This window comes from Amia ocellicauda, assembly GCF_036373705.1.
Source record: "Amia ocellicauda isolate fAmiCal2 chromosome 11 unlocalized genomic scaffold, fAmiCal2.hap1 SUPER_11_unloc_5, whole genome shotgun sequence".
NCBI classification, from domain to species: Eukaryota; Metazoa; Chordata; class Actinopteri; order Amiiformes; family Amiidae; genus Amia; species Amia ocellicauda.
The window spans coordinates 376,273-403,193 of NW_027102663.1; the positions used below are offsets into that span (position 1 = coordinate 376,273).

General features: G+C 44.7%; 6 non-coding genes across 6 annotated transcripts; all 6 read left to right on the forward strand.

The window, feature by feature from the left end:
* Window positions 1–2,582: 2,582 nt before the first annotated feature.
* On the forward strand, window positions 2,583–2,655 carry trnav-aac (transfer RNA valine (anticodon AAC)). Its single transcript has one exon. It is a non-coding gene; the product is annotated as a tRNA-Val (tRNA).
* Window positions 2,656–4,184: 1,529 nt separating this feature from the next.
* Window positions 4,185–4,257, forward strand: trnav-cac (transfer RNA valine (anticodon CAC)). The gene has a single exon. It is a non-coding gene; the product is annotated as a tRNA-Val (tRNA).
* Window positions 4,258–5,129: 872 nt separating this feature from the next.
* Window positions 5,130–5,202, forward strand: trnav-aac (transfer RNA valine (anticodon AAC)). Its single transcript has one exon. It is a non-coding gene; the product is annotated as a tRNA-Val (tRNA).
* Window positions 5,203–21,764: 16,562 nt separating this feature from the next.
* Window positions 21,765–21,838, forward strand: trnav-cac (transfer RNA valine (anticodon CAC)). The gene has a single exon. It is a non-coding gene; the product is annotated as a tRNA-Val (tRNA).
* An 891-nt stretch (window positions 21,839–22,729) lies between these two features.
* On the forward strand, window positions 22,730–22,802 carry trnav-cac (transfer RNA valine (anticodon CAC)). Its single transcript has one exon. It is a non-coding gene; the product is annotated as a tRNA-Val (tRNA).
* An 872-nt stretch (window positions 22,803–23,674) lies between these two features.
* On the forward strand, window positions 23,675–23,747 carry trnav-aac (transfer RNA valine (anticodon AAC)). Its single transcript has one exon. It is a non-coding gene; the product is annotated as a tRNA-Val (tRNA).
* Window positions 23,748–26,921: the final 3,174 nt, after the last annotated feature.

Consider the following 26,921-nt stretch of genomic DNA (forward strand, 5'->3'; position numbering starts at 1 on the left):
TCCTGCATTTGGGGAGCTTGCCGAGTCATTCTGTCAAATAACCACACAGACCCACACTATGCGCAAAGTTTTTATACAAGGTTTTTTATTCAACTTCAGGAGAGCAGATACCCCTTTTTAGACATTTGAGAAAAGTATAACATACACAACAATTTTTTCTACGGTCCAGACAAAAAGAAATCAGATGATTGGTTACTTGATCTATATCAACAAATATACCTGTTTCTTTATCTTGTAGGCACACACCTCAGTTACATATGTAAATAAAACAACAATATGACCTATTTTAAAAGTAAACAGAGGTGTATTAAACATGCTCAGTAAAAGGTCATACAGATGTTGATGAAATGGCCTAATATCATTCTTGGCCCCCTTGAGCCCTTCATCCCAGTGTTCGTACCCCCCGGTCTTTGTTACAGCAGCCATTCACTTTTCCAGGTTTGAAAGTTGATCCTCATCGATGGTTAAATCTGTAGAGAAAAGGCTCGCGTTGGCTACTTTTCTGTCAAGCACATGGTGTAATAGCGCTCTCAGGTTAGCTGCAGAGTGTTGATGACAGAACCAGTTGCAGAAGCAGTCCAGAACATTCCCCATGTTCAAAGTCCCTTAGTTCAGGTCAGAGTCTGAATCAGTGGCGTAGATGTCGAATTCTTCGTCGCTGCCCCCAGCTTTAACTTCTTTACGGAAGAAATAAGCTTTTAGCTTGCCAGCGGTTTTTCTACTCGGCTCATCCAGGTCATTGAGCAGCTGCCCAAGTTTCTCTATTATAAACGGCTCCTTTTTCAGCTCCAGCAAAATCTCATCTATGATTTTCTGGACTTGTCCCACAGTGACATGTATGTGGGAGTAAGAGAGCGCCTTGATTAGTGCCGGTTTCAGCCACGGTTTGTTCAGTCTTCTGTAAAACACATTGAAATAGAACAGGAAATAGTAACGGTCTGGTTCAAACAAACAACTGTGTCTCAACTGACTGGGGTGATTCACTTCACACCCCCGACAGACTTCTTTCAGAGCTCGGTCGATGAGAGCACTCAGAATATACACCAGGGTGCTTTTAACCACTCTGCTTACTTGGTCACATACCCCGGGCATAAATCCTGCGTCTTCATCACGCCCCCGGGACAGTCCGATGCTCATTGGGTCGCCTGGTGGTTTGTGGGGTGTTTCTCCATCCATTGGACTGACCCCCTCCTGAGACGCACAGACGGTAGACAGTTCGGCAAAATCGAGGCCCTCCATGAGCTCCAGAGGCTGGGGATCCCCGAGACTCATTTGGACATCCATCGCACCGCATGTTGTTTCGTCCTGAGGGACCGGGGTCTGAGGTCTTGGAGAGTAACCACAGTCAAAGGGTTCCAGAGTGTATACAAAATCTGGGGAATAGAACCAGGGGTGATCCCGGGTTTGAAGAGGCCTGTAGAGCCTGTCGACGTCCGCAGCTTTCGGGTAAGACATTCTCTTTAATTTTAAACCATGAATGAATTGTTGCACCTTTTATCCTATCTCTTCACTACGTCACGACACACCGCCCTCTTAGAAGAGAGTAGCCCCTGAGCCGTCAGACCCCCCTCCAAAACCCCACACGTCGTCTGTCGTAGTTCTGCAAGCTTTCCCATTCACACCTTTCAAAACCCTGAGTCGGAGACTCCATTTCGCATTCTCTTGGACCCTCTTGCAAGCCTTCTAGAGTCTTATCCACAAGCCCCAGATCTCTCCAGGCCATCACCTTCAACCAGTCCTCATAAGAGTATTCAATTACCGTCTCAAAAGGTTCCAACGTACCCTCCTTCTCTCCCAAAGCAAGAAGCTCCACTCCAACATAGCTGGGATCCCTTTTAAAGCGGTAACCCCGTCGAGCCCCCCAGAACAACACCCAGGAGCGTTCAATCTTCAAATTGGTGAGTACAGGAACCCTTGCCCGGGATTGTTTCTTGCGGGGTTTCATGTTGATGTCGCTGGACATGTTGAAGAAGCGGGATGTTTCAGAAGCTGAGAATTAAAGAGGTATTGCCTAAAAGAAGCGCGGGTTCTTAAATAGAGAGGAGAGTTTCGGGGCGTTGCCTTCAGAGGGGTGGGGGTATTTATGGGTGGCCTTGTTGTTCAGGGTTTTATGGGTGTACACTTTCTGACGGATATGAGGTAGGAATAATTAAGGAAATAACTCTACCTAAAATCACGCCCCCCAATTATGACGTAGGAATATTAATAAGCTTAGGGCATACGTCATAACAAAATAGGCCGCGCCCAAAAAACCCTACTATCTACTCTTATGTAGTTGAAGGCGCAGTATAGCTCTCATAGTCTGGTGGTGACGGAAGACCACCAGCCGTTTGAACAAGCCATTCAGCATCACCTTGTTGGGTTAAGTGCAGGCACTGTCAGAGCGCAGGGCGTCCTGCCTTTGAAAGAGTTTCCGAAGTGTCCTGATGTGCCCTTTAGCAATGCCAAACAGGTCTGTGAAAATGGCATCATTTCGCGGCACTTCAGACGCCATCTCACAGTCTAGCCGACCTGAAACGCCTGAGCCCGTTTTACCAGCAGGCTCCTACGGTAACCGTTTGAAGCAAGAGGTGGCGTTGTCAGTTTCCGTAGTGTAGCGGTTATCACATTCGCCTAACGCGCGAAAGGTCCCCGGTTCGAAACCGGGCGGAAACAGCCTGCTTTGGGCGGGCCCTTTTCGTCCTGCTTGCCCTCGTGGTTCCCCGCAGGCGGTGGGTGGCTTTTCTTCATTGGAGTGCCCGAAATCGGTGCTCTCAGAGCGTCCGTCCGTCGACAGGTTGAAATTGTAAACGCTGGTGTAGCCACTTTTAATTAAAATCTGATGATGATGATGATGATGTTGTTGTTGTTGTTGTTCTTGTTGTCGTCGTAGTCGCCGTCATTATTATTGTTAAAGTAAAGCAGTAGTTAGATTTGTTGCTACCGTAAGGTGTAGAAGGCACAATAGCTCTGATAGTCTGGTGGTGAAGGAAGACCACCAGACGTTTGAACAAGCCATTCAGCATCACCTTGTTGGGCTAAGTGCAGGCACTGTCAGAGCGCAGGGCGTCCTGCCTTTGAAAGAGTTTCCAAAGTGTCCTGATGTGCCCTTTAGCAATGCAATATAGGTCAGTGAAAATAGAAACCTTTATCTCACAGGCTGGCCCACGGGAAACGCCTGTGCGCGTTTTATCAGCCTGCTTCGATGGAAGCCATTCGAAACACCAGGACGGGTTGTTTTCCGTAGTGTAGTGGCTATCACGTTTGCCTCACACGCGAAAGGTCCCCGGTTCGAAACCGGGCGGAAACAACCCCCGGTGCACGCGTGCCAGTGCCATGTTACCCGTCGCCTTCTCTCTGCCCCAAGGCCGGCCGTCGTTTTCTCTTCCTCGGAGTGGCAAGAAATCCTGACCTTAAAAACAAACGATCGCAGAAGGGTAGCTTTGCGAGGCGCTGGAACTCACACTTTTAAAATCGATACATGTTGTAGCTGTTACAATACGACCGTAGCAGGATCAGCGACATTGCTGTTACTCTTATGTAGTCGAAGGCGCAGTATAGCTCTGATAGTCTGGTGGTGACGGAAGACCTCCAGCCGTTTGAACAAGCCATTCAGCATCACCTTGTTGGGCTAAGTGCAGGCACTGTCAGAGCGCAGGGCGACCTGCCTTTGATAGAGTTTCCTAAGTGTCCCGAAATCGGTGCACTCAGAGCGTCCGTCCGTCGACAGGTTGAAATTGTAAACGCTGGTGTAGCCACTTTTAATTAAAATATGATGATGATGATGATGATGTTGTTGTTCTTGTTCTTGTTCTTGTTGTTGTTGTTGTTCTTGTTTTTCTTGTTGTCGTCGTGGTCGCCGTCATTATTATTGTTAAAGTAAAGCAGTTGTTAGATTTGTAGCTACCGTAAGGTGTAGAAGGCACAATAGCTCTGTGATTGTCTGATGGTGGCACAAGACGAGCAGCAGCTGTTTGAACAAGCCATTGAGCATCACCATGTTGGGGTAAGTGTAAGTCTTGTCATAGCTCAGGGCGTTCTTCCTTTGAAAGAGTTTCCAAAGTGTCCTGATGTGCCCTTGAGCAATGCAAAATAGGTCAGTGAAAATAGAAACCTTTATCTCACAGGCTGGCCCACGGGAAACCCCTGTGCGCGTTTTACCAGCCGGCTTCGATGGGAGCCATTTGAAACACCAGGACGGGTCGGTTTCCGTAGTGTAGTGGCTATCACGTGCGCCTCACACGCGAAAGGTCCCTGGTTCGAAACCGGGCGGAAACAACCCGCGGTGCACGCGTGCCAGTGCCGTGTTACCCGTCGCCATCTCTCTGCTCCAAGGCCGGCCGTCGTTTTCTCTTCCTCGGAGTGGCAAGAAATCCTGACCTTGAGAACAAACGATCGCAGAAGGGTAGCTTTGTGAGGCACTGGAACTGACACTTTTAAAATCGATACATGTTGTTGCTGTTACAATACGACCGTAGCAGGATCGGCGACATTGCTGTTACTCTTATCTAGTTGAAGGCGCAGTATAGCTCTGATAGTCTGGTGGTGACGGAAGACCACCAGCCGTTTGAACAAGCCATTCAGCATCACCTTGTTGGGCTAAACGCAGGCACTGTCAGAGCGCAGGTCGTCCTGCCTTTGAAAGAGTTTCCGAAGTGTCCCGAAATCGGTGCACTCAGAGCGTCCGTCCGTCGACAGGTTGAAATTGTAAACGCTGGTGTAGCCACTTTTAATTAAAATCTGATGATGATGATGTTGTTGTTGTTATTCTTGTTGTCGTCGTAGTCGCCGTCATTATTAATGTTAAAGTAAAGCAGTAGTTAGATTTGTTGCTACCGTAAGGTGTAGAAGGCAAAATAGCTCTGATAGTCTGGTGGTGAAGGAAGACCACCAGACGTTTGAACAAGCCATTCAGCATCACCTTGTTGGGCTAAGTGCAGGCACTGTCAGAGCGCAGGGCGTCCTGCCTTTAAAAGAGTTTCCGAAGTGTCCTGATGTGCCCTTTAGCAATGCCAAACAGGTCAGTGAAAATGGCATCCTTTCGCCGCACTTCAGACGACATCTCACAGCCTAGCCGACCTGAAACACCTGAGCCCGTTTTACCAGCAGGCTTTAACGGTAACCATTTGAAGCAAGAGGCAGCGGTGTCAGTTTCCGTAGTGTAGCGGTTATCACGTTCGCCTAACGCGCGAAAGGTCCCCGGTTCGAAACCGGGCGGAAACAGCCTACTGTGGGCTGGCCCTTTTCGTCATGCTTGCCCTCGTGGTTCCCCGGAGGCGGTGGGTGTCTTTTCTTCATTGGAGTGCCCGTAATCGATGCACTCAGAGCGTCCGTCCGTCGACAGGTTGAAATTGTAAACGCTGGTGTAGCCACTTTTAATTAAAATCTGATGATGATGATGATGATGATGTTGTTGTTGTTGTTGTTGTTGTTGTTGTTCTTGTTGTCATCGTGGTCGCCGTCATTATTATTGTTAAAGTAAAGCAGTAGTTAGATTTGTTGCTACCGTAAGGTGTAGAAGACAACAGTAGGTATGGCGTGTGATATCAAAACATTCAGAATACTTTTAACCTATATAATTTATAAGCTTTGTAAAATAAACCCAAATATCTCTTTTGCGGGGATAAACGCTGTTCTGAGTAGTTTGTGACTTGTTTAATACCAAACAAAGCATCGCTATAAAAAATAAATAAAAAAATCACTGTAAAAGCGCTAGTTATTTTTGATCTTTATAGTTATTTTCTAGGCTCAGGTTGTTTTTTAGCGCTTATAAAGGCCTGAAATATTCTTAGTGGTTGTTGACTATAGGTCTTGATGCTTAAAAATGTTTTTTTGAGAGACCAAAAGGTTCTAATAAAAGTTTAGAGTAGAGAGGAGAGAGATCGTCTCCATCTTGGTTTCTATTTGAAATTTGATGCAGTGTCATTTTATTGGTTGGTTTTGATATGTTAATTGGTAACAGGGTGGCACAAAGGCCAGACCAGAACAATGCCTTACAAGCAGATCCGGCATGTGGCCATCAGTATAAGTATGAAGGTCTGGTCTTCAGCTCGACAGACTCACACTGACCTTTCGATTTAAGACTAAAGATCAACAATGTCCGGAAACAACATCAGCGATTCGATTTAAACGAGTTTTTAGGCAAGTCTTCAGATTATTTTCATTGACTCAGAGCGTGTTGTGTGCATGTATTGTAAATAAGGCTATAACATCTGTTTTAAGTTCTGTAAAATTATTTTTCAGCCAGTCAACAGGAGTTAATTCCCAACGCTGAGGAGATCATCTGGAACAACGACGGTAAGATTTTTGTGTTTGCGCTCATGGGTTCTTATGCATGGGTGTGTGTGGTTTTGAAGCGGCTCATTAGAGTTATGAAAACGTTTTAATATATATTAATGCCGGTCTCTTTAATTACACAGAAACTATCGAAAGGCCTGTGATTAATGTCTCCGAGGATCGACCAAGAGAAGTGGTTGTCCCTAGACAGGCTGTCTGCCGACCGGGTAAGAACTAAACCCCTGTTTGTTTGTATAACGTTTCTGTAAGATGTTTGAGTCCAGTTTTGTTAATTTAAAAAAATTATCCTGTCTAACAGTATTAAGAAACGTGGTTCGAGACAACGAAAGGCCTTCCACATCGAGGGCTTGTTTCGTTTTACCTTCGAGAACCGTAACCTTTCAAGAATCTGAAAGGCCGTCAGCCCCGGTATCTGATAGCTGTGAGTATATATCTGCAGCCTGTAAGAGGTTAAAGCTTTTTATAAAGCGGTGTGGTTAAAGGTTAAACATGTCTCTTACCTTCACAGCGGTGCAAAAAGCTAAACCAGCCGAAAAACATAAGAAACGATTATTCTGTGGAGGTAAGTAAGATCTTTCAAACTTTAATGTTTTTAAAAGGGCTTTTTTGCCCGTTGAGGGCTAATATTTAAGCGATGGGTGACCGTTTCCTGTAGGGCGGGGGGTTCTGGGAAAGATCTTTAGAAGTCCGGACAGGTCTAGGCTTGTTTCTGGGGAACGTGTTTAGAAATGACCGATTGCTGTACCGTCTGGTTAGGAAGTAAAGCCGTCCGAAAGGGTTTAGTAAGTTGTTTGGCTTATATCCCGCTATTATACTTCTGTTTTAAAGTGGTTGTAGGAAAAGGCTTGAAGGTGTTCATTGTATTTAATATTTAAACAGATCGTGAAAACGTTTGTGAAACAGGAAGTCCCGGGATCAGGAAGCGTTTACACTTGGAAGGTTCGATTAAAAATGAAATGTTGTTGTGTGTGTGTGTGTTTTATTAACAATATTACAGTTTTTAAAGAAACATTTAAGAAACAGTTTATTTACAGCGGCTTCTCTGTTTTACATTTATTATCAAGTCCTAATAAATATATTGTCTGTAAATAATAAGGCGTTGTAGTGAATGTCTAAGGCTATTTTCAAAGGTCTAAAAAAGCTAAAGGTTTTGAATGTCCTGGACATGTTGTTTTAAGTTTGATTTCTGTCACCGTTTAAAGATGTAAATGTAATGTATATTTTTATTCTTCCCAAGACTCTTGGGATAGTCATTCTGTGAATGAGCTATTGAGGACAATTACCCCGTCTAAGTGGGATCAAACATCTTCCCCGGTGAGATCACCGAGAGGATCCCCCACGGTGGTCTTGGAGACCCCCCAACATCTACTCAGGCCACAGCCTTCTGGGAGTAATTCAACACCCCAGATTCAGCCCGCCGCATTGTCGGGCGGAACAAATACAGGCATCCAACAACCTCAGGGGTCGCCGTCAGTCAGGGCTGACACACCACCCAACGACGGCCTGGTTTCAACATCGTCCCCCCAGACCCGTTTCTTGGCTACAGAAACGCGGAACAGTACCCCGCGCTTGGCCAGGGTGTCACCGCAAAGGCCTTCTTGGTCTCCGTCCATGAGTATACGCTCGCTCCCTGCCTCCTTCGACCGAGATTTACCGGAGCGACCATCCTTTGAAGCTGAGCCAGGCCACCAGCCCCCGGAGCTACATCCTGAAGGTCGGCATGAGTTGCTACATACTTTGTTACAAAATCAAAGACTTGTGTTAGTGGGGCAAAACCTGGTGATAGAGAGCCAAAACATCCTTGTTAATACCCTTACTAACGAATTGTACCGTATTTAATGTTTTAATAGACACAAAACGCCTTACTATTGTGGGTTGTTGGAAAAATAAAAAATAAATTAAAAAATGTCCTGACTTGGTAAAAGAACTCACAAACTAAAGGATTATGAACAAGCTAGGGCCCCAAAAAGACCTTCCCGAGAGAACATCCCCGGCCCTGTTGTGAACTCCTCTGATGTCCCAATGAACCTGGAACTATTACAAATGATAAATGATTTAAATAACCCCCAATTACCACCGATAGAATGTGAATTAACAGACTTACCGGTGAACCCCGACCTGTTACAGATGGTCAATGATCTAAATAACCACCTCCCACCGGTAGCGCTTATAGAGGTTCACCCCCTAGTTCACCCCGATTTGTTTGAAATGGTGGAGGCTTTGGAGGAGCTACCCCGACCAAATTCTGCCCCTATTATAAATGATTTGAGACAATTAGAACACAGGATGGCGGCAGAAGCAGCCATCACTATAGAGGAGGGTCTTGACATTAACCGGTTGGATATCTTTGAAGGACTTTTACAGGCTTTAAATGAGCCTCCTCAAAAAGGGGGTTTTGTAGATGTCAGCAGTGGGGGTGTTCGGAATGTGGAGGGTTCTGAGACTGATAAGGCTGTGGAGGACATGCTCTGTGAGAATGTAGGGGGTGAAGGCTTTGTTCAAAATGATGATGTGTCCAAAAGTACCAGTGATCCCGTGATTATAGATAGACCGGCCTATAACAATTTTGAAATGATTCAGCGTTTTAATTTTGCAGAACTTTTAAATTGTGACAATTATGCAGAAATATTTGTCAACATACACGAGGCCTTGCAGAAAATGCTTGAACAGGTTGCTGAAAGGGTCAGACCTCGAGATGTTGTACAGTTAGAACTCAGAGGGGATGATTTGTTTAGCAACCTATCTGTAATGCTGAGTGGAGATAATTTAGATGTCTGGCTAAAATCGAAGCGTTATTGCAAAGTAACGCAGCCATCTTAGCTGATGAAAGTCTGTCTCTGGTAATGAATGTGGTTCGTAACCCTGAGGGTGGGGCGCTTAGAAGACTGTCGAAATGCTTGAAGAACGACATAATTAGGACCAAGCTCAGGCAATTAGTGGTGAGATCCAGTGGGGACAATAAGCTCTGTTTTGCTTACAGTTTAATAAAACTACTCACCCCCGACATGCCTGAACCCCAAGCTCTGCAAGAGGCTTTAATGCTTCATCAGAGGGCCGGCTTAAACTCTCAACAGATGGTTGCCTTTTCAGACATCACCAAGTTTGAGGAGTTGTTGTCTTTAAAAATTGTTGTGTGGTACCGTTGTGAGGTAAAGGAAGTATTTGTGAAATTTCAGACACATCCTGAAACCCATACACAGACACTGTTTCTCTTCCTAAGTGATAGTCATTACTTTGGAATAAAGAGTTTGACGGCTTTTTTGGGTTGTTCGTATGTTTGTCATTGGTGTTATAAGGCCTTCAATGATAAGCTTAAGCACCGATGTGACGGTTACTGTAATGTCTGTTTCAATCCGCAATGTCGTAAGGGTTTGGCCCCTACCATCCGATGTAAAGATTGCTTAAGGATTTGTCTCTCAGCGTTCTGTTTTTCCGAACATAAGGTACAGAGGGCCGCTGCTGAGAGGGGTTAAAAAATGGAGTTATTGTGATCAAACTAAATGTTGCCCGCAGTGTTGCCTCCAGTACCGTTTTCATGAGGTTAAACCACACAAATGTCTGGAGCCGAGATGCAGGATCTGTAATGCTGATTTAACCCCGGGGTCCGAACACCAGTGCTTTATTCAGCCGGTTAAAAAGGAGCCGCCGCACAACTGGTATGTCTTTTTTGATTTTGAATGCCGGCAAGAAAACGGGGTCCACGTTGCTAATTATATACACTGTATTGACATGTTGGATCGTGAGTGGTCAGCTAGCGGTGAGAGTTGTGTCAGGGATTTCTTTACGCGGTATCGAGGTCCAAAATACCTCAATTACACATTTATTGCCCACAATGCTAAGGGTTATGATTCTTACATTTTGATGAAGTATCTGGTGGAAAATGGGGTGACCCCAAAAATAATAGCTCAGGGTAGCAAGATCATGTGTTTCACCGACGAAGCTTTCAACTAACGTTACATAGACTTGTTAAATTTCCTCCCCATGAAATTGAGCGCTTTGCCTAAGGCTCTGGGTTTTGAGGCTCAGAAGAAAGGTTGGTTCTGCCATTTTTTTAATACTAAGGACACTCAAAATTATCAAGGGTCCTACCCGCCCGCCTCTTATTATGGGGTTGATACTATGATGTCTCATGAGAGGGAGGAATTCTTTAAATGGTACAATACGGTTAAGGGAGGTGTTTTTGATTTCCGAGAAGAGATGGCCGCTTATTGTAAAAATGATGTGGTGATCCTTAAAGAAGCCTGTGTGCGTTTCTGCGCCGAGGTTATCAACACATCGGGTCTCAACCCTTTGCAAAGTGTGACCATAGCGTCTCTCTGCATGAAAATGTATCGGTCCAATTTCTTGCAGAAAAACACTATAGCGGTCACCACTTCTGACAACTATCGTGCTAGACAAAAGAACTTTTCGACTGTCTCCATACAGTGGGTGGAATACCTGAGTGCCCGGGATAACATCTTCATCAGACATGCTTTAAATCAAGGGGAAGTAAAAATGGGGCCTTACTACTTAGACGGTTTTAGCGACGTGTCCGGGCGGCGTACCGCTTATGAGTTTGCCGGTTGTATTTACCATGGCTGTCCTCAGTGCTTCGACCCAAACACCTTTAACCCCGTAACACTAAAACTCTGCGGTGATATGTACTATGATTTCCAGAAACGAATTGAAACTTTAAAAAACACCTATGGTTTGAACATGCTGGTGATTTGGGAACACGAGTGGACGACCCTGAAGCAACAGGATGCGGGGGTATAACGGTTTATGGAAACCTTGGACTTTCCTGAATGTCTAGAGCCCCGGGATGCGTTATTTGGGGGTTGTACCAATGCCCTCTGTTTACATTATGAGGTAAAGGAGGGTGAGAGAGTAGATTACTATGATTTCACCAGTCTGTACCCTTATGTCAACAAGACCAAAATGTACCCGGTGGGGCGTCCAACCATTGTTTATCGTGACTTTCTCGAAATCGGACATTACTTTCGTTTGATCAAAGTCACCATGTACCCTCCTCGCGAGCTGTTCTTACCCGTGTTGCCTTACAGGTGTTCGGGAAAATTGATGTTCCCACTTTGTAGAACGTGTGTGGAAACTGAAAATCAAACTACCTCTTGTCTGCACAGTGATGAAGAGAGAGCGCTGACGGGTGTCTGGTGTAGCATTGAGCTTGACAAGGCGGTGGAGAAAGGTTACAGAGTCGGTAAGGTGTATGAGGTTTGGCATTTTTCTGAAAAAACTGATACTCTTTTTGCTGATTACATTATGACCCATCTGAAAGGGAAACAGGAGGCATCGGGCTATCCCTCATGGTGTGTTGACTCCGCGGCCAAAGAGCGATACGTTCAGCAATATTTTGAAAAGGAAGGGATCCGTCTAGAGCCGGGGAACATAACTGTAAACCCCGCCAAGAGACAAATGTCCAAACTGATTTTAAACAGTCTGTGGGGTAAGTTTGGGGAAAGAAATTACCGTCTAAACACAACCTTGATTAAAACCCCTGAACTGTTCATAGAATTTATGTTTTCCAAACAACATGCAGTATCACACTTTCAATTCTTAAATGACCACGTGGCACAGGTCCAGTGGAGGGCCCCTAAAGATTTCCCCACCAAACAGGGGAACGTTAATGTTTTCATAGCGGTTTTTACCACGGCTTACGCCCGGCTTGAACTGTACAACTTAATGGATCAGTTGCAGGAACGCACGCTCTATCATGATACTGACTCTGTAATCTTTGTCACCAGGCCAGGGGATTGGGTCCCTCCCCTCGGGGACTACCTTGGGGAGTTAACGAGCGAACTAGATCCTCAGGACCACATAGTGGAGTTTGTTTCAGGGGGTCCTAAGACTTACGCATACAGAACGGCTGCGGGTAAGACCTGTATGAAAGTTAAGGGTTTCACTCTGAACCATTGTAACAACAAGCTCATTAACATCAAGTCTCTGACGACCCTGGTAGAAAGTTATGTAACGAGAAAGACGCGCCTCCTCGTGAGATTATTACAGCCGGAAATCAGATCTATCGCAATAAAAAGGGGTACACGTTGGAAAATAGATCACTAAACAAACGGTTCAGAGTGGTGTACAATAAAAGAGTGTTGAAGACTGATTATACCACTCTGCCTTATGGATATTAGCGGTGGTTTTGATAACAGACTTCAACACCCTTTCTCCTGTATTATAGCCGGTCCCTCCAATTCGGGGCAGAGCTATCTTATAAAGAACATCATAGAAGATGTGGACGCAACCGTGTCCCAAGCTCTTGACAACATAGTGTGGTGTTACTCTTGCTGGCAACCTCTCTACGATGATTTGGCTTCGAAAAAAAATAATCTGAAATTTGTGCAAGGTCTCCCCGCCTCGTTGTGTGGTGATGACTTGTTCCAGCCCGGTCAAACTAACCTAGTGATCCTTGATGACCTGATGGAGCAGGCCGGTGACAACAGTGAAGTGGAAAAAGCTTTCACAAAGTACACTCATCATAGGAATTTAAGTATTATTTATTTAGTTCAAAATCTATTTTTTCAAGGTAAAAAAAGCCGCACTATTAATTTATATGCCAATGATATAATTATTTTTAAAAACCCCAGAGATAAACTACAGGTCACCGTCTTGGCTCGTCAAATGTACCCTAACCAGACCAAGTTCTCTTTGGAGGCATTTGAGGATGCCACCAAAAAACCCTACGGGTACTTGATTGCGGACTTAAAAGCACAAACCCCAGAAGACTTTCGCCTCAGAACAGGTTTGTGCCCGCCCGATTGGCCGGCAGTGTATGTGCTAAAGAAAAGGAAATAAATAAGAATGTCTGTTCGGATTAAAAGAAATCTGCCGCTTTTGCAAATGTTATTTGAGAGGAGCCCGCGCCATAGGAAAGCTGTGCTGGCAGGGGCCCCCTCGGATTTGATCGAGACCCTGTGTGAAATAGCTTTTAACATCTTACGCGGTAATATACCCCTAACCCCTTCTCAACATTCTAAACTCAAAAAACAAAAAGCGGTTATCAAGATCATCGCTAATAAGAAGTATTCTATTAAAAGAAAAAGAAAGAAGATTAATCAAACCGGGGGTTTTATAGGACCGCTGTTGAGCATAGCCGTGCCTTTCCTAACCAGTCTTCTAGCTTCCAGAGTGGGTTAATAATGGAATATGCTCAGAAAATGTTTTTGATCCCTCAGGAGCAGCTTGAGAAACTGAGAAAAAATGTTGTCGGGCCAGAGCCCATTAGACAAATGGCCGAAAACAACCTGGACTCTGAAATGAAAGCTATACAGGCCAGGGCCGATTTAAATCAGTATTCCAAAGCCCAGTTGTATACCAACACGTTACAGCGCTACCTCCGTCTGGTTAGACAGGGTGAAAAAGATCAAAACATTTTAACTTTAACCATGGCCTCTCAAGAAAATGGTTCTGGGGCTGATGCGGGGGGTACGGTTGATAAAGATGTTGCGGTGACCGAACCTGTTGAGAGTTCAGAGGGAGATGTTGTAACGGATGTTTTGAGAAACATGCCGGCCAGAAGCAAAAGACATGCAGAATATATCCTGCACAAAATGGTTCAGAAACCGCGGGTAACGGCTTGGAATGAACAGGGTGAATTTGTTTTTAAAGGACAACTGATCAAAGGTTCACACATGTTTGATTTGTTGAAGAGTGTCACTAGCACTAATAAGGTACCCGATAGTCGCCGACCTGTAGGCTGGAATGCTTTCCTACAGGCGATGGCCTGTCTGAACATGCCCCAATCAACAGTTCCTAACCAGGAAACGCGACAAAAAATCCGTCTGTGTAAAGAGGTGGAGCCTGATCTGACTCCGATATCTCATTACTCTGACCGTGCTGAGCGACCATCCTCAGGATCTATCCATCGTTGGGAAGCTTATTAATCTCATGTTTTTATTTGTCTCCCCTGTAAATAATGTCTCGACAAACATTTTTTTTTTTTTATTTTTTTTTTTTCAAATGTTGTACATTTATTTATACCATAACCCCTGCTTTGTATAAGAATTGTGTTGAATAAAAACAAAACTAATGATTCAAAGGCTGTTTTCATTATTTTTTCACCTTAACACGCATGACATCTTTTAAAATCCTCACAAGAACACCCCATCTGTATACACGGCTGGCTAGGGTCGTAAGTCATTGTGTTATAAGGGGGGGTCCACAGTGTCCTGACAAACTCTGCCACTTTTTTATCATTTTGGCCTAAATCCTCACTGTACAAGGCCATAATATCGGGGTATGACCTTCCTTTAGATCTATGATATAAGAAAAACACACAGTGTTGACCACAAGTGAAGGTCTGAAGACTTTGTACTTGACGACCGCTGTAAATGGTTTCTTGACAGTTGTTGAGCAGAAAGTTATTGATCTTCCGAGGGAAAGGTCTGAAATCCGGGGGGTTTGCATAGGAATCAAAAAATTCACCACGGTGGTCCTCCCTTAGATAAATAGCCAGCCAATGTTCTCCGGGCATATTTTTAGGGTGTGTGTTGATTATGTACATTGCAGGTAAATTCTTGATCTTAAATTTAGGCAGCTGATCGCAGGCGTAGACTCCTTGAAACAGTTTCCGTGAGCCGGCCAGGGCATTCATGATGTGGTTGAGCTCTCTGGTGTTCATTTTAATAATAATCATACATAACGTTTCTCCTCTGATTCACCTCAATAATGTTGTCAAACACTGCATACACGACCATATTTACAGTGCGTGGTAGAGGCTGCTTGAAACGCATCTCCAAACGCATATTGCCCGTCTTCATCAGTGAAAAATGTTGTCCACACTCTTCGTCAGGGGTCAGGTTGAAACCGTACAGGGTGTAACCGCTGCAGTATTCCCGGCGATCGATCAGCAGAGTTTGATCCTTGAGATGGCGACCCGTAGCCAGTACTAGACTGTCATATTCACGAACCGCATTGCCGATTTCAAAGTCAGGTTGAAAAGGTCTGGATGGAACCTGCACACCATCGACGTACAACGCTATAAATTCCGCGTTATAATGTTTAAAGTTAAAGGGGTTCTTGTTGTAAACCCCGGTAAATGCATCATTATCTTCGAGACCTATAATAACCTGTTTTGGGAGCTGTCCTAGAAACAGATTTTCCTGGTTCATCACCCGTGTCCCTGCGGGGATACTGTGGACTTTCATATAGACTCTTTCAATCGGGTACTTGGCGTTTGCCGTCATTAACGCCTGCGCGTGTCCTAGTTTAACCGCCGGGGAGACGGACACTTTTTTCACAAACAGCGAGGCCGATAATATGGTCAGTTTATATTTTTCAGTATCAGGGGTCATCAGACAAAAAGCACTTTTACTACGGATCATTTTAATTTTAATGTCTACCCCGTTGAGCATGAGTTTTTCTTGGAAAAATATGTCTGCATGGATATGCCCCATTAGCTCAAAGGTCCTCCCTTCTGTTGAAAAGGCCGTTCTTTTTTGCAAACCCTTATTGAGTCCCTCTGGATCCTTGTCGTCCATAGCTTCCGGAATGTCTTTGAAGAAAAGGCCGGGGCTGAACTGTTTGCTTAGGGTCTCCTCACTATAATTAAGTATACACTCCATCATGGCTCTATAGGGGTAAGTATTGCTGCTTTGACTAATGAGCCGATCTCCCAGGGTCACATCCACCTGTGAAAACATGGTGGCCACCGGGTAATTGATGACCCCAGCGTTGGTCGTCTTCTCGATTGCATCGCCATCCTCATCAGTCACTTTACAGTTCATTAAAATAAATGTGTTATTCAAATCAATATAATCCTCGCCATTGCCAGCTATAAAAAACTCCAGAGGGGCCGTGTCTGAAATTGCAGAAAGAGGGGGAATCTCTACATATATGCTCTTATCTATACTCGTTTGAGTGTATGGAACTGTAAACAGATCCAGTTCTGATTTGACGCATTCTTCCGATAGACTGTGGACAAAAGACATGTTTAAAAGATGTATCCTGAGGCTCTATTTTTCTTTCTTTGATACTTTCTTTATGCAGGTTTTTTCTTGTGCTGCTTCCTTCTCCGAGTGTTTCCACGATATGTTGGAGAATGAGAGATTCTTCGTTTTTTGTTAGCCACGGATCTTTGTCGCCCCCTGGTGGACACATGCTGTTTCTTCTTTTACCCCCCCTCCTCGCCATTACCATGAGACCCGAACCCTCCTGATGCTCATGGCTAGCTGCCCGGTTCATAACATTGGTGAACACGTCACTAACAATATTTTTAGCCGCTGATTTCAAGTGGGGTCTGGCTATAGCAAAGCCTCTCTTAAGCAGGGGTATGGCCATTCTAAAGAGACCACGAAAGAGTCCTCCTCGACCGGCGCCATACATTGTGGGGGCTCCTACAATACCGGGCAAGCCGTTCCATCTTGCATCTTGTAATAATCCACATAGGCGCTAGGATCTACATAACCCCTCGAGGTAGCCATTTTAATAATGTACACACTGTTTCAGGGGTCGAAAATGTAGTTTGACATTAACTTTACCGAAGCGGAAGGGTACGTTGATATTCTGATCCGATTATACTTCGATCGTGATGTTGTCAAAGTGGGTCTTTGAGACTGGTACGTAGTGTGGTTTGTCATAAGTAATTGTGACCATGTCATTGCTTTTACCTTTAATAAGTACATTTCTCAAAAGGGGGACATAACTATCCCCGACCCTCTGGTGGGTTATGATATCCGTATACACATAAAGAGTGTAAAAGCCGCCCCACCACTTCTGAGAACCTGCTCTCTGTGTCAGAATAGAACCCAAATATACGCCCCAGTTGGCCGCTGGTTTGAATGCTAATACCTGGTTTTGACACCTTGTACACTCTGTTTTTAATAGGGTTGTAATATAGCTTGATGTTGGGGGTGCCTTCTGAGAACTGTTTATGCATCTCATCTAATATTTTATCCACATTGTCATAATAACCTCCTTGTATCGTGAATGTCCATTGACTCTTTTTAACATCATCAAAAATGGCAAAGGTGGCATCCGTATCTTGTAAAACAGCCCAAGTGTAAGGATACTGTATTTCCGCCAACCCCACTTCCCACGACCCCCTTAGATCTATAGATTTTCCAAATTGTACCGTGTAACTGGATATTTCATTTTTAGGATATATATCGAGAGAGGCATTACTGGGTAGAGTCACGTAGAAGCCTCCTGATTCCATCTTGAGAATCGAAAGTAATGCCCCCAACACACCCGCGGGCATGTTGTTATAAGGATTGAATATCGCAAACCTGTTGTTCCGGGACCCAACTATTGAACTTTTCAGGCCATCCAAGCCATTTCATCAACACATATTTTTTCCGGTTCTGGGTTTTTTCAGCTAATATCTTTTCAACTCTGTATACACTGTCTTTACCCACAATAATTTTTTGTAACTTGGCTTCGTAAAACGTTCCTTCTATATCCTCCCTGTCATAGTCTTTTAACCGGTACACGGGGGGGTCTCTAGCCAACTGTTCGGTAATTGTAAAATATTCGTCAGAAAATGTTTCTTCATAACCTTTGGCAAAAGTACTCCTTAGCTTTGAAACGCGAACCACATCACCGATGTTGAACTAATAAGTAGTTTTTCCCTTCTTAATAAATGGTCCGTATAATTTTTTATAGACCTTAAAAGAATTACTTTGATCAACATCTAAAGGCTTCATTTTAATACTGGTGTGATACCCTTGGTTGTAAGCATCGATAAAATCCTGAACTTTATCAAAATACTTGAACGTGTTGACCGCTGTAAAATATCTCCACATTTTGGTCTTTATGGTGCGGTTAAACCTCTCCAATACCGATGCCCTAAGCTCATTACCGGTGGTGAAATGATGTATTTTGTGTCTCTTCAGTAGATTCTGAAATTCTCTGTTGAGAAACTCTTTTCCTTTATCAGTCTGCAGTTTTTTAGGACATCGACCCTGGGACAATATATCCTCAAAGGCCCTTGTCACCGCCCGACCTGTTTTATTATGTAGAATGCGAGCCCAGGCATATTTTGATAACACATCGATACACATCAACATCAATTTGTGACCATTGTTATGTTTTGATAAATTTGACATATCGACTAGATCCATTTGCCATTGTGAATCTATGTCAGTTGCATATACGCGGTTTCTTTTAAAGTTAATCCTGAGAGGTTTATGTAAGGTATAGGCGTCTTGTTCCCGTAACCATTCTGAAACAACCACATCATTAACCTTCACTCCGGCCTCAGCGAGTCCTCTTTGAAAACCCTTCTTACCTGCCAAACCCCCAATCTTGGCTGGGTTGTAGTATAGTTCCTGCATTTGGGGAGCTTGCCGAGTCATTCTGTCAAATAACCACACAGACCCACACTATGCGCAAAGTTTTTATACAAGGTTTTTTATTCAACTTCAGGAGAGCAGATACCCCTTTTTAGACATTTGAGAAAAGTATAACATACACAACAATTTTTTCTACGGTCCAGACAAAAAGAAATCAGATGATTGGTTACTTGATCTATATCAACAAATATACCTGTTTCTTTATCTTGTAGGCACACACCTCAGTTACATATGTAAATAAAACAACAATATGACCTATTTTAAAAGTAAATAGAGGTGTATTAAACATGCTCAGTAAAAGGTCATACAGATGTTGATGAAATGGCCTAATATCATTCTTGGCCCCCTTGAGCGCTTCATCCCAGTGTTCGTACCCCCCGGTCTTTGTTACAGCAGCCATTAACTTTTCCAGGTTTGAAAGTTGATCCTCATCGATGGTTAAATCTGTAGAGAAAAGGCTCGCGTTGGCTACTTTTCTGTCAAGCACATGGTGTAATAGCGCTCTCAGGTTAGCTGCAGAGTGTTGATGACAGAACCAGTTGCAGAAGCAGTCCAGAACATTCCCCATGTTCAAAGTCCCTTAGTTCAGGTCAGAGTCTGAATCAGTGGCGTAGATGTCGAATTCTTCGTCGCTGCCCCCAGCTTTAACTTCTTTACGGAAGAAATAAGCTTTTAGCTTGCCAGCGGTTTTTCTACTCGGCTCATCCAGGTCATTGAGCAGCTGCCCAAGTTTCTCTATTATAAACGGCTCCTTTTTCAGCTCCAGCAAAATCTCATCTATGATTTTCTGGACTTGTCCCACAGTGACATGTATGTGGGAGTAAGAGAGCGCCTTGATTAGTGCCGGTTTCAGCCACGGTTTGTTCAGTCTTCTGTAAAACACGTTGAAATAGAACAGGAAATAGTAACGGTCTGGTTCAAACAAACAACTGTGTCTCAACTGACTGGGGTGATTCACTTCACACCCCCGACAGACTTCTTTCAGAGCTCGGTCGATGAGAGCACTCAGAATATACACCAGGGTGCTTTTAACCACTCTGCTTACTTGGTCACATACCCCGGGCAAAAATCCTGCGTCTTCATCACGCCCCCGGGACAGTCCGATGCTCATTGGGTCGCCTGGTGGTTTGTGGGGTGTTTCTCCATCCATTGGACTGACCCCCTCCTGAGACGCACAGACGGTAGACAGTTCGGCAAAATCGAGGCCCTCCATGAGCTCCAGAGGCTGGGGATCCCCGAGACTCATTTGGACATCCATCGCACCGCATGTTGTTTCGTCCTGAGGGACCGGGGTCTGAGGTCTTGGAGAGTAACCACAGTCAAAGGGTTCCAGAGTGTATACAAAATCTGGGGAATAGAACCAGGGGTGATCCCGGGTTTGAAGAGGCCTGTAGAGCCTGTCGACGTCCGCAGCTTTCGGGTAAGACATTCTCTTTAATTTTAAACCATGAATGAATTGTTGCACCTTTTATCCTATCTCTTCACTACGTCACGACACACCGCCCTCTTAGAAGAGAGTAGCCCCTGAGCCGTCAGACCCCCCTCCATAACCCCACACGTCGTCTGTCGTAGTTCTGCAAGCTTTCCCATTCACACCTTTCAAAACCCTGAGTCGGAGACTCCATTTCGCATTCTCTTGGACCCTCTTGCAAGCCTTCTAGAGTCTTATCCACAAGCCCCAGATCTCTCCAGGCCATCACCTTCAACCAGTCCTCATAAGAGTATTCAATTACCGTCTCAAAAGGTTCCAACGTACCCTCCTTCTCTCCCAAAGCAAGAAGCTCCACTCCAACATAGCTGGGATCCCTTTTAAAGCGGTAACCCCGTCGAGCCCCCCAGAACAACACCCAGGAGCGTTCAATCTTCAAATTGGTGAGTACAGGAACCCTTGCCCGGGATTGTTTCTTGCGGGGTTTCATGTTGATGTCGCTGGACATGATGAAGAAGCGGGATGTTTCAGAAGCTGAGAATTAAAGAGGTATTGCCTAATAGAAGCGCGAGTTCTTAAATAGAGAGGAGAGTTTCGGGGCGTTGCCTTCAGAGGGGTGGGGGTATTTATGGGTGGCCTTGTTGTTCAGGGTTTTATGGGTGCACACTTTCTGACGGATATGACGTAGGAATAATTAAGGAAATAACTCTACCTAAAATCACGCCCCCCAATTATGACGTAGGAATATTAATAAGCTTAGGGCATACGTCATAACAAAATAGGCCGCGCCCAAAAAACCCTACTATCTACTCTTATGTAGTTGAAGGCGCAGTATAGCTCTCATAGTCTGGTGGTGACGGAAGACCACCAGCCGTTTGAACAAGCCATTCAGCATCACCTTGTTGGGTTAAGTGCAGGCACTGTCAGAGCGCAGGGCGTCCTGCCTTTGAAAGAGTTTCCGAAGTGTCCTGATGTGCCCTTTAGCAATGCCAAACAGGTCTGTGAAAATGGCATCCTTTCGCGGCACTTCAGACGCCATCTCACAGTCTAGCCGACCTGAAACGCCTGAGCCCGTTTTACCAGCAGGCTCCAACGGTAACCGTTTGAAGCAAGAGGCGGCGTTGTCAGTTTCCGTAGTGTAGCGGTTATCAAATTCGCCTAACGCGCGAAAGGTCCCCTTTTCGAAACCGGGCGGAAACAGCCTGCTTTGGGCCGGCCCTTTTCGTCCTGCTTGCCCTTGTGGTTCCCCGCAGGCGGTGGGTGGCTTTTCTTCATTGGAGTGCCCGAAATCGGTGCTCTCAGAGCGTCCGTCCGTCGACAGGTTGAAATTGTAAACGCTGGTGTAGCCACTTTTAATTAAAATCTGATGATGATGATGATGATGATGTTGTTGTTGTTGTTCTTGTTGTTCTTGTTGTCGTCGTAGTCGCCGTCATTATTATTGTTAAAGTAAAGCAGTAGTTAGATTTGTTGCTACCGTAAGGTGTAGAAGGCACAATAGCTCTGATAGTCTGGTGGTGAAGGAAGACCACCAGACGTTTGAACAAGCCATTCAGCATCACCTTGTTGGGCTAAGTGCAGGCACTGTCAGAGCGCAGGGCGTCCTGCCTTTGAAAGAGTTTCCAAAGTGTCCTGATGTGCCCTTTAGCAATGCAAAATAGGTCAGTGAAAATAGAAACCTTTATCTCACAGGCTGGCCCACGGGAAACGCCTGTGCGCGTTTTATCAGCCTGCTTCGATGGGAGCCATTCGAAACGCCAGGACGGGTCGTTTTCCGTAGTGTAGTGGCTATCACGTTCGCCTCACACGCGAAAGGTCCCCGGTTCGAAACCGGGCGGAAACAACCCGCGGTGCACGCGTGCCAGTGCCATGTTACCCGTCGCCATCTCTCTGCCCCAAGGCCGGCCGTCGTTTTCTCTTCCTCGGAGTGGCAAGAAATCCTGACCTTGAGAACAAACGATCGCAGAAGGGTAGCTTTGCGAGGCGCTGGAACTCACACTTTTAAAATCGATACATGTTGTAGCTGTTACAATACGACCGTAGCAGGATCAGCGACATTGCTGTTACTCTTATGTAGTCGAAGGCGCAGTATAGCTCTGATAGTCTGGTGGTGACGGAAGACCTCCAACCGTTTGAACAAGCCATTCAGCATCACCTTGTTGGGCTGAGTGCAGGCACTGTCAGAGCGCAGGGCGACCTGCCTTTGATAGAGTATCCTAAGTGTCCCGAAATCGGTGCACTCAGAGCGTCCGTCCGTCGACAGGTTGAAATTGTAAACGCTGGTGTAGCCACTTTTAATTAAAATATGATGATGATGATGATGATGTTCTTGTTCTTGTTCTTGTTGTTGTTGTTGTTCTTTTGTTTTTCTTGTTGTCGTCGTGGTCGCCGTCATTATTATTGTTAAAGTAAAGCAGTAGTTAGATTTGTTGCTACCGTAAGGTGTAGAAGGCACAATAGCTTTGTGATTGTCTGATGGTGGCACAAGACGAGCAGCAGCTGTTTGAACAAGCCATTGAGCATCACCTTGTTAGGGTAAGTGTAAGTCTCGTCATAGCTCAGGGCGTTCTTCCTTTGAAAGAGTTTCCAAAGTGTCCTGATGTGCCCTTTAGCAATGCAAAATAGGTCAGTGAAAATAGAAACCTTTATCTCACAGGCTGGCCCACGGGAAACCCCTGTGCGCGTTTTACCAGCCGGCTTCGATGGGAGCCATTTGAAACACCAGGACGGGTCGGTTTCCGTAGTGTAGTGGCTATCACGTTCGCCTCACACGCGAAAGGTCCCTGGTTCGAAACCGGGCGGAAACAACCCGCGGTGCACGCGTGCCAGTGCCGTGTTACCCGTCGCCATCTCTCTGCCCCAAAGCCGGCCGTCGTTTTCTCTTCCTCGGAGTGGCAAGAAATCCTGACCTTGAGAACAAACAATCGCAGAAGGGTAGCTTTGCGAGGCACTGGAACTGACACTTTTAAAATCGATACATGTTGTTGCTGTTACAATACGACCGTAGCAGGATCGGCGACATTGCTGTTACTCTTATGTAGTTGAAGGCGCAGTATAGCTCTGATAGTCTGGTGGTGACGGAAGACCACCAGCCGTTTGAACAAGCCATTCAGCATCACCTTGTAGGGCTAAACGCAGGCACTGTCAGAGCGCAGGTCGTCCTGCCTTTGAAAGAGTTTCCGAAGTGTCCCGAAATCGGTGCACTCAGAGCGTCCGTCCGTCGACAGGTTGAAATTGTAAACGCTGGTGTAGCCACTTTTAATTAAAATCTGATGATGAAGATGTTGTTGTTGTTATTCTTGTTGTCGTCGTAGTCGCCGTCATTATTAATGTTAAAGTAAAGCAGTAGTTAGATTTGTTGCTACCGTAAGGTGTAGAAGGCACAATAGCTCTGATAGTCTGGTGGTGAAGGAAGACCACCAGACGTTTGAACAAGCCATTCAGCATCACCTTGTTGGGTTAAGTGCAGGCACTGTCAGAGCGCAGGGCGTCCTGCCTTTAAAAGAGTTTCCGAAGTGTCCTGATGTGCCCTTTAGCAATGCCAAACAGGTCAGTGAAAATGGCATCCTTTCGCCGCACTTCAGACGCCATCTCACAGCCTAGCCGACCTGAAACACCTGAGCCCGTTTTACCAGCAGGCTTTAACGGTAACCATTTGAAGCAAGAGGCAGCGGTGTCAGTTTCCGTAGTGTAGCGGTTATCACGTTCGCCTAACGCGCGAAAGGTCCCCGGTTCGAAACCGGGCGGAAACAGCCTACTGTGGGCTGGCCCTTTTCGTCATGCTTGCCCTCGTGGTTCCCCGGAGGCGGTGGGTGTCTTTTCTTCATTGGAGTGCCCGCAATCGATGCACTCAGAGCGTCCGTCCGTCGACAGGTTGAAATTGTAAACGCTGGTGTAGCCACTTTTAATTAAAATCTGATGATGATGATGATGATGATGTTGTTGTTGTTGTTCTTGTTGTTGTTGTTCTTGTTGTCATCGTGGTCGCCGTCATTATTATTGTTAAAGTAAAGCAGTAGTTAGATTTGTTGCTACCGTAAGGTGTAGAAGACAACAGTTGGTATGGCGTGTGATATCAAAACATTCAGAATACTTTTAACCTATATAATTTATAAGCTTTGTAAAATAAACCCAAATATCTCTTTTGCGGGGATAAACGCTGTTCTGAGTAGTTTGTGACTTGTTTAATACCAAACAAAGCATCGCTATTAAAAAAAAAAAAAAATCACTGTAAAAGCGCTAGTTATTTTAGATCTTTATAGTTATTTTCTAGGCTCAGGTTGTTTTTTAGTGCTTATAAAGGCCTGAAATATTCTTAGTGGTTGTTGACTATAGGTCTTGATGCTTAAAAATGTTTTTTTGAGAGACCAAAAGGTTCTAATAAAAGTTTAGAGTAGAGAGGAGAGAGATCGTCTCCATCTTGGTTTCTATTTGAAATTTGATGCAGTGTCATTTTATTGGTTGGTTTTGATATGTTAATTGGTAACAGGGCGGCACAAAGGCCAGACCAGAACAATGCCTTACAAGCAGATCCGGCATGTGGCCATCAGTATAAGTATGAAGGTCTGGTCTTCAGCTCGACAGACTCATACTGACCTTTCGATTTAAGACTAAAGATCAACAATGTCCGGAAACAACATCAGCGATTCGATTTAAACGAGTTTTTAGGCAAGTCTTCAGATTATTTTCATTGACTCAGAGCGTGTTGTGTGCATGTATTGTAAATAAGGCTATAACATCTGTTTTAAGTTCTGTAAAATTATTTTTCAGCCAGTCAACAGGAGTTCATTTCCAACGCTGAGGAGATCATCTGGAACAACGACGGTAAGAATTTTGTGTTTGCGCTCATGGGTTCTTATGCATGGGTGTGTGTGGTTTTGAAGCGGCTCATTAGAGTTATGAAAACGTTTTAATATATATTAATGCCGGTCTCTTTAATTACACAGAAACTATCGAAAGGCCTGTGATTAATGTCTCCGAGGATCGACCAAGAGAAGTGGTTATCCCTAGACAGGCTGTCTGCCGACCGGGTAAGAACTAAACCCCTGTTTGTTTGTATAACGATTCTGTAAGATGTTTGAGTCCAGTTTTGTTAATTTAAAAAAATTATCCTGTCTAACAGTATTAAGAAATGTGGTTCGAGACAACGAAAGGCCTTCCACATCGAGGGCTTGTTTCGTTTTACCTTCGAGAACCGTAACCTTTCAAGAATCTGAAAGGCCGTCAGCCCCGGTATCTGATAGCTGTGAGTATATATCTGCAGCCTGTAAGAGGTTAAAGCTTTTTATAAAGCGGTGTGGTTAAAGGTTAAACATGTCTCTTACCTTCACAGCGGTGCAAAAAGCTAAACCAGCCGAAAAACATAAGAAACGATTATTCTGTGGAGGTAAGTAAGATCTTTCAAACTTTAATGTTTTTAAAAGGGCTTTGTTTGCCCGTTGAGGGCTAATATTTAAGCGATGGGTGACCGTTTCCTGTAGGGCGGGGGGTTCTGGGAAAGATCTTTAGAAGTCCGGACAGGTCTAGGCTTGTTTCTGGGGAACGTGTTTAGAAATGACCGATTGCCGTACCGTCTGGTTAGGAAGTAAAGCCGTCCGAAAGGGTTTAGTAAGTTGTTTGGCTTATCTCCCGCTATTATACTTCTGTTTTAAAGTGGTTGTAGGAAAAGGCTTGAAGGTGTTCATTGTATTTAATATTTAAACAGATCGTGAAAACGTTTGTGAAACAGGAAGTCCCGGGATCAGGAAGCGTTTACACTTGGAAGGTTCGTTTAAAAATGAAATGTTGTTGTGTGTGTGTGTGTTTTATTAACAATATTACAGTTTTTAAAGAAACATTTAAGAAACAGTTTATTTACAGCGGCTTCTCTGTTTTACATTTATTATCAAGTCCTAATAAATATATTGTCTGTAAATAATAAGGTGTTGTAGTGAATGTCTAAGGCTATTTTCAAAGGTCTAAAAAAGCTAAAGGTTTTGAATGTCCTGGACATGTTGTTTTAAGTTTGATTTCTGTCGCCGTTTAAAGATGTAAATGTAATGTATATTTTTATTCTTCCCAAGACTCTTGGGATAGTCATTCTGTGAATGAGCTATTGATGACAATTACCCCGTCTAAGTGGGATCAAACATCTTTCCCGGTGAGATCACCGAGAGGATCCCCCACGGTGGTCTTGGAGACCCCCCAACATCTACTCAGGCCACAGCCTTCTGGGGGTAATTCAACACCCCAGATTCAGCCCGCCGCATTGTCGGGCGGAACAAATACAGGCATCCAACAACCTCAGGGGTCGCCGTCAGTCAGGGCTGACACACCACCCAACGACGGCCTGGTTTCAACATCGTCCCCCCAGACCCGTTTCTTGGCTACAGAAACGCGGAACAGTACCCCGCGCTTGGCCAGGGTGTCACCGCAAAGGCCTTCTTGGTCTCCGTCCATGAGTATACACTCGCTCCTTGCCTCCTTCGACCGAGATTTACCGGAGCGACCATCCTTTGAAGCTGAGCCAGGCCACCAGCCCCCGGAGCTTCTTCCTGAAGGTCGGCATGAGTTGCTACATACTTTGTTACAAAATCAAAGACTTGTGTTAGTGGGGCAAAACCTGCTGATAGAGAGCCAAAACACCCTTATTAATACCCTTACTAACGAATTGTACCGTATTTAATGTTTTAATAGACACAAAACGCCTTACTATTGTGGGTTGTTGGAAAAATAAAAAATAAATTAAAAAATGTCCTGACTTGGTAAAAGAACTCACAAACTAAAGGATTATGAACAAGCTAGGGCCCCAAAAAGACCTTCCCGAGAGAACATCCCCGGCCCTGTTGTGAACTCCTCTGATGTCCCAATGAACCTGGAACTATTACAAATGATAAATGATTTAAATAACCCCCAATTACCACCGATAGAATGTGAATTAACAGAAT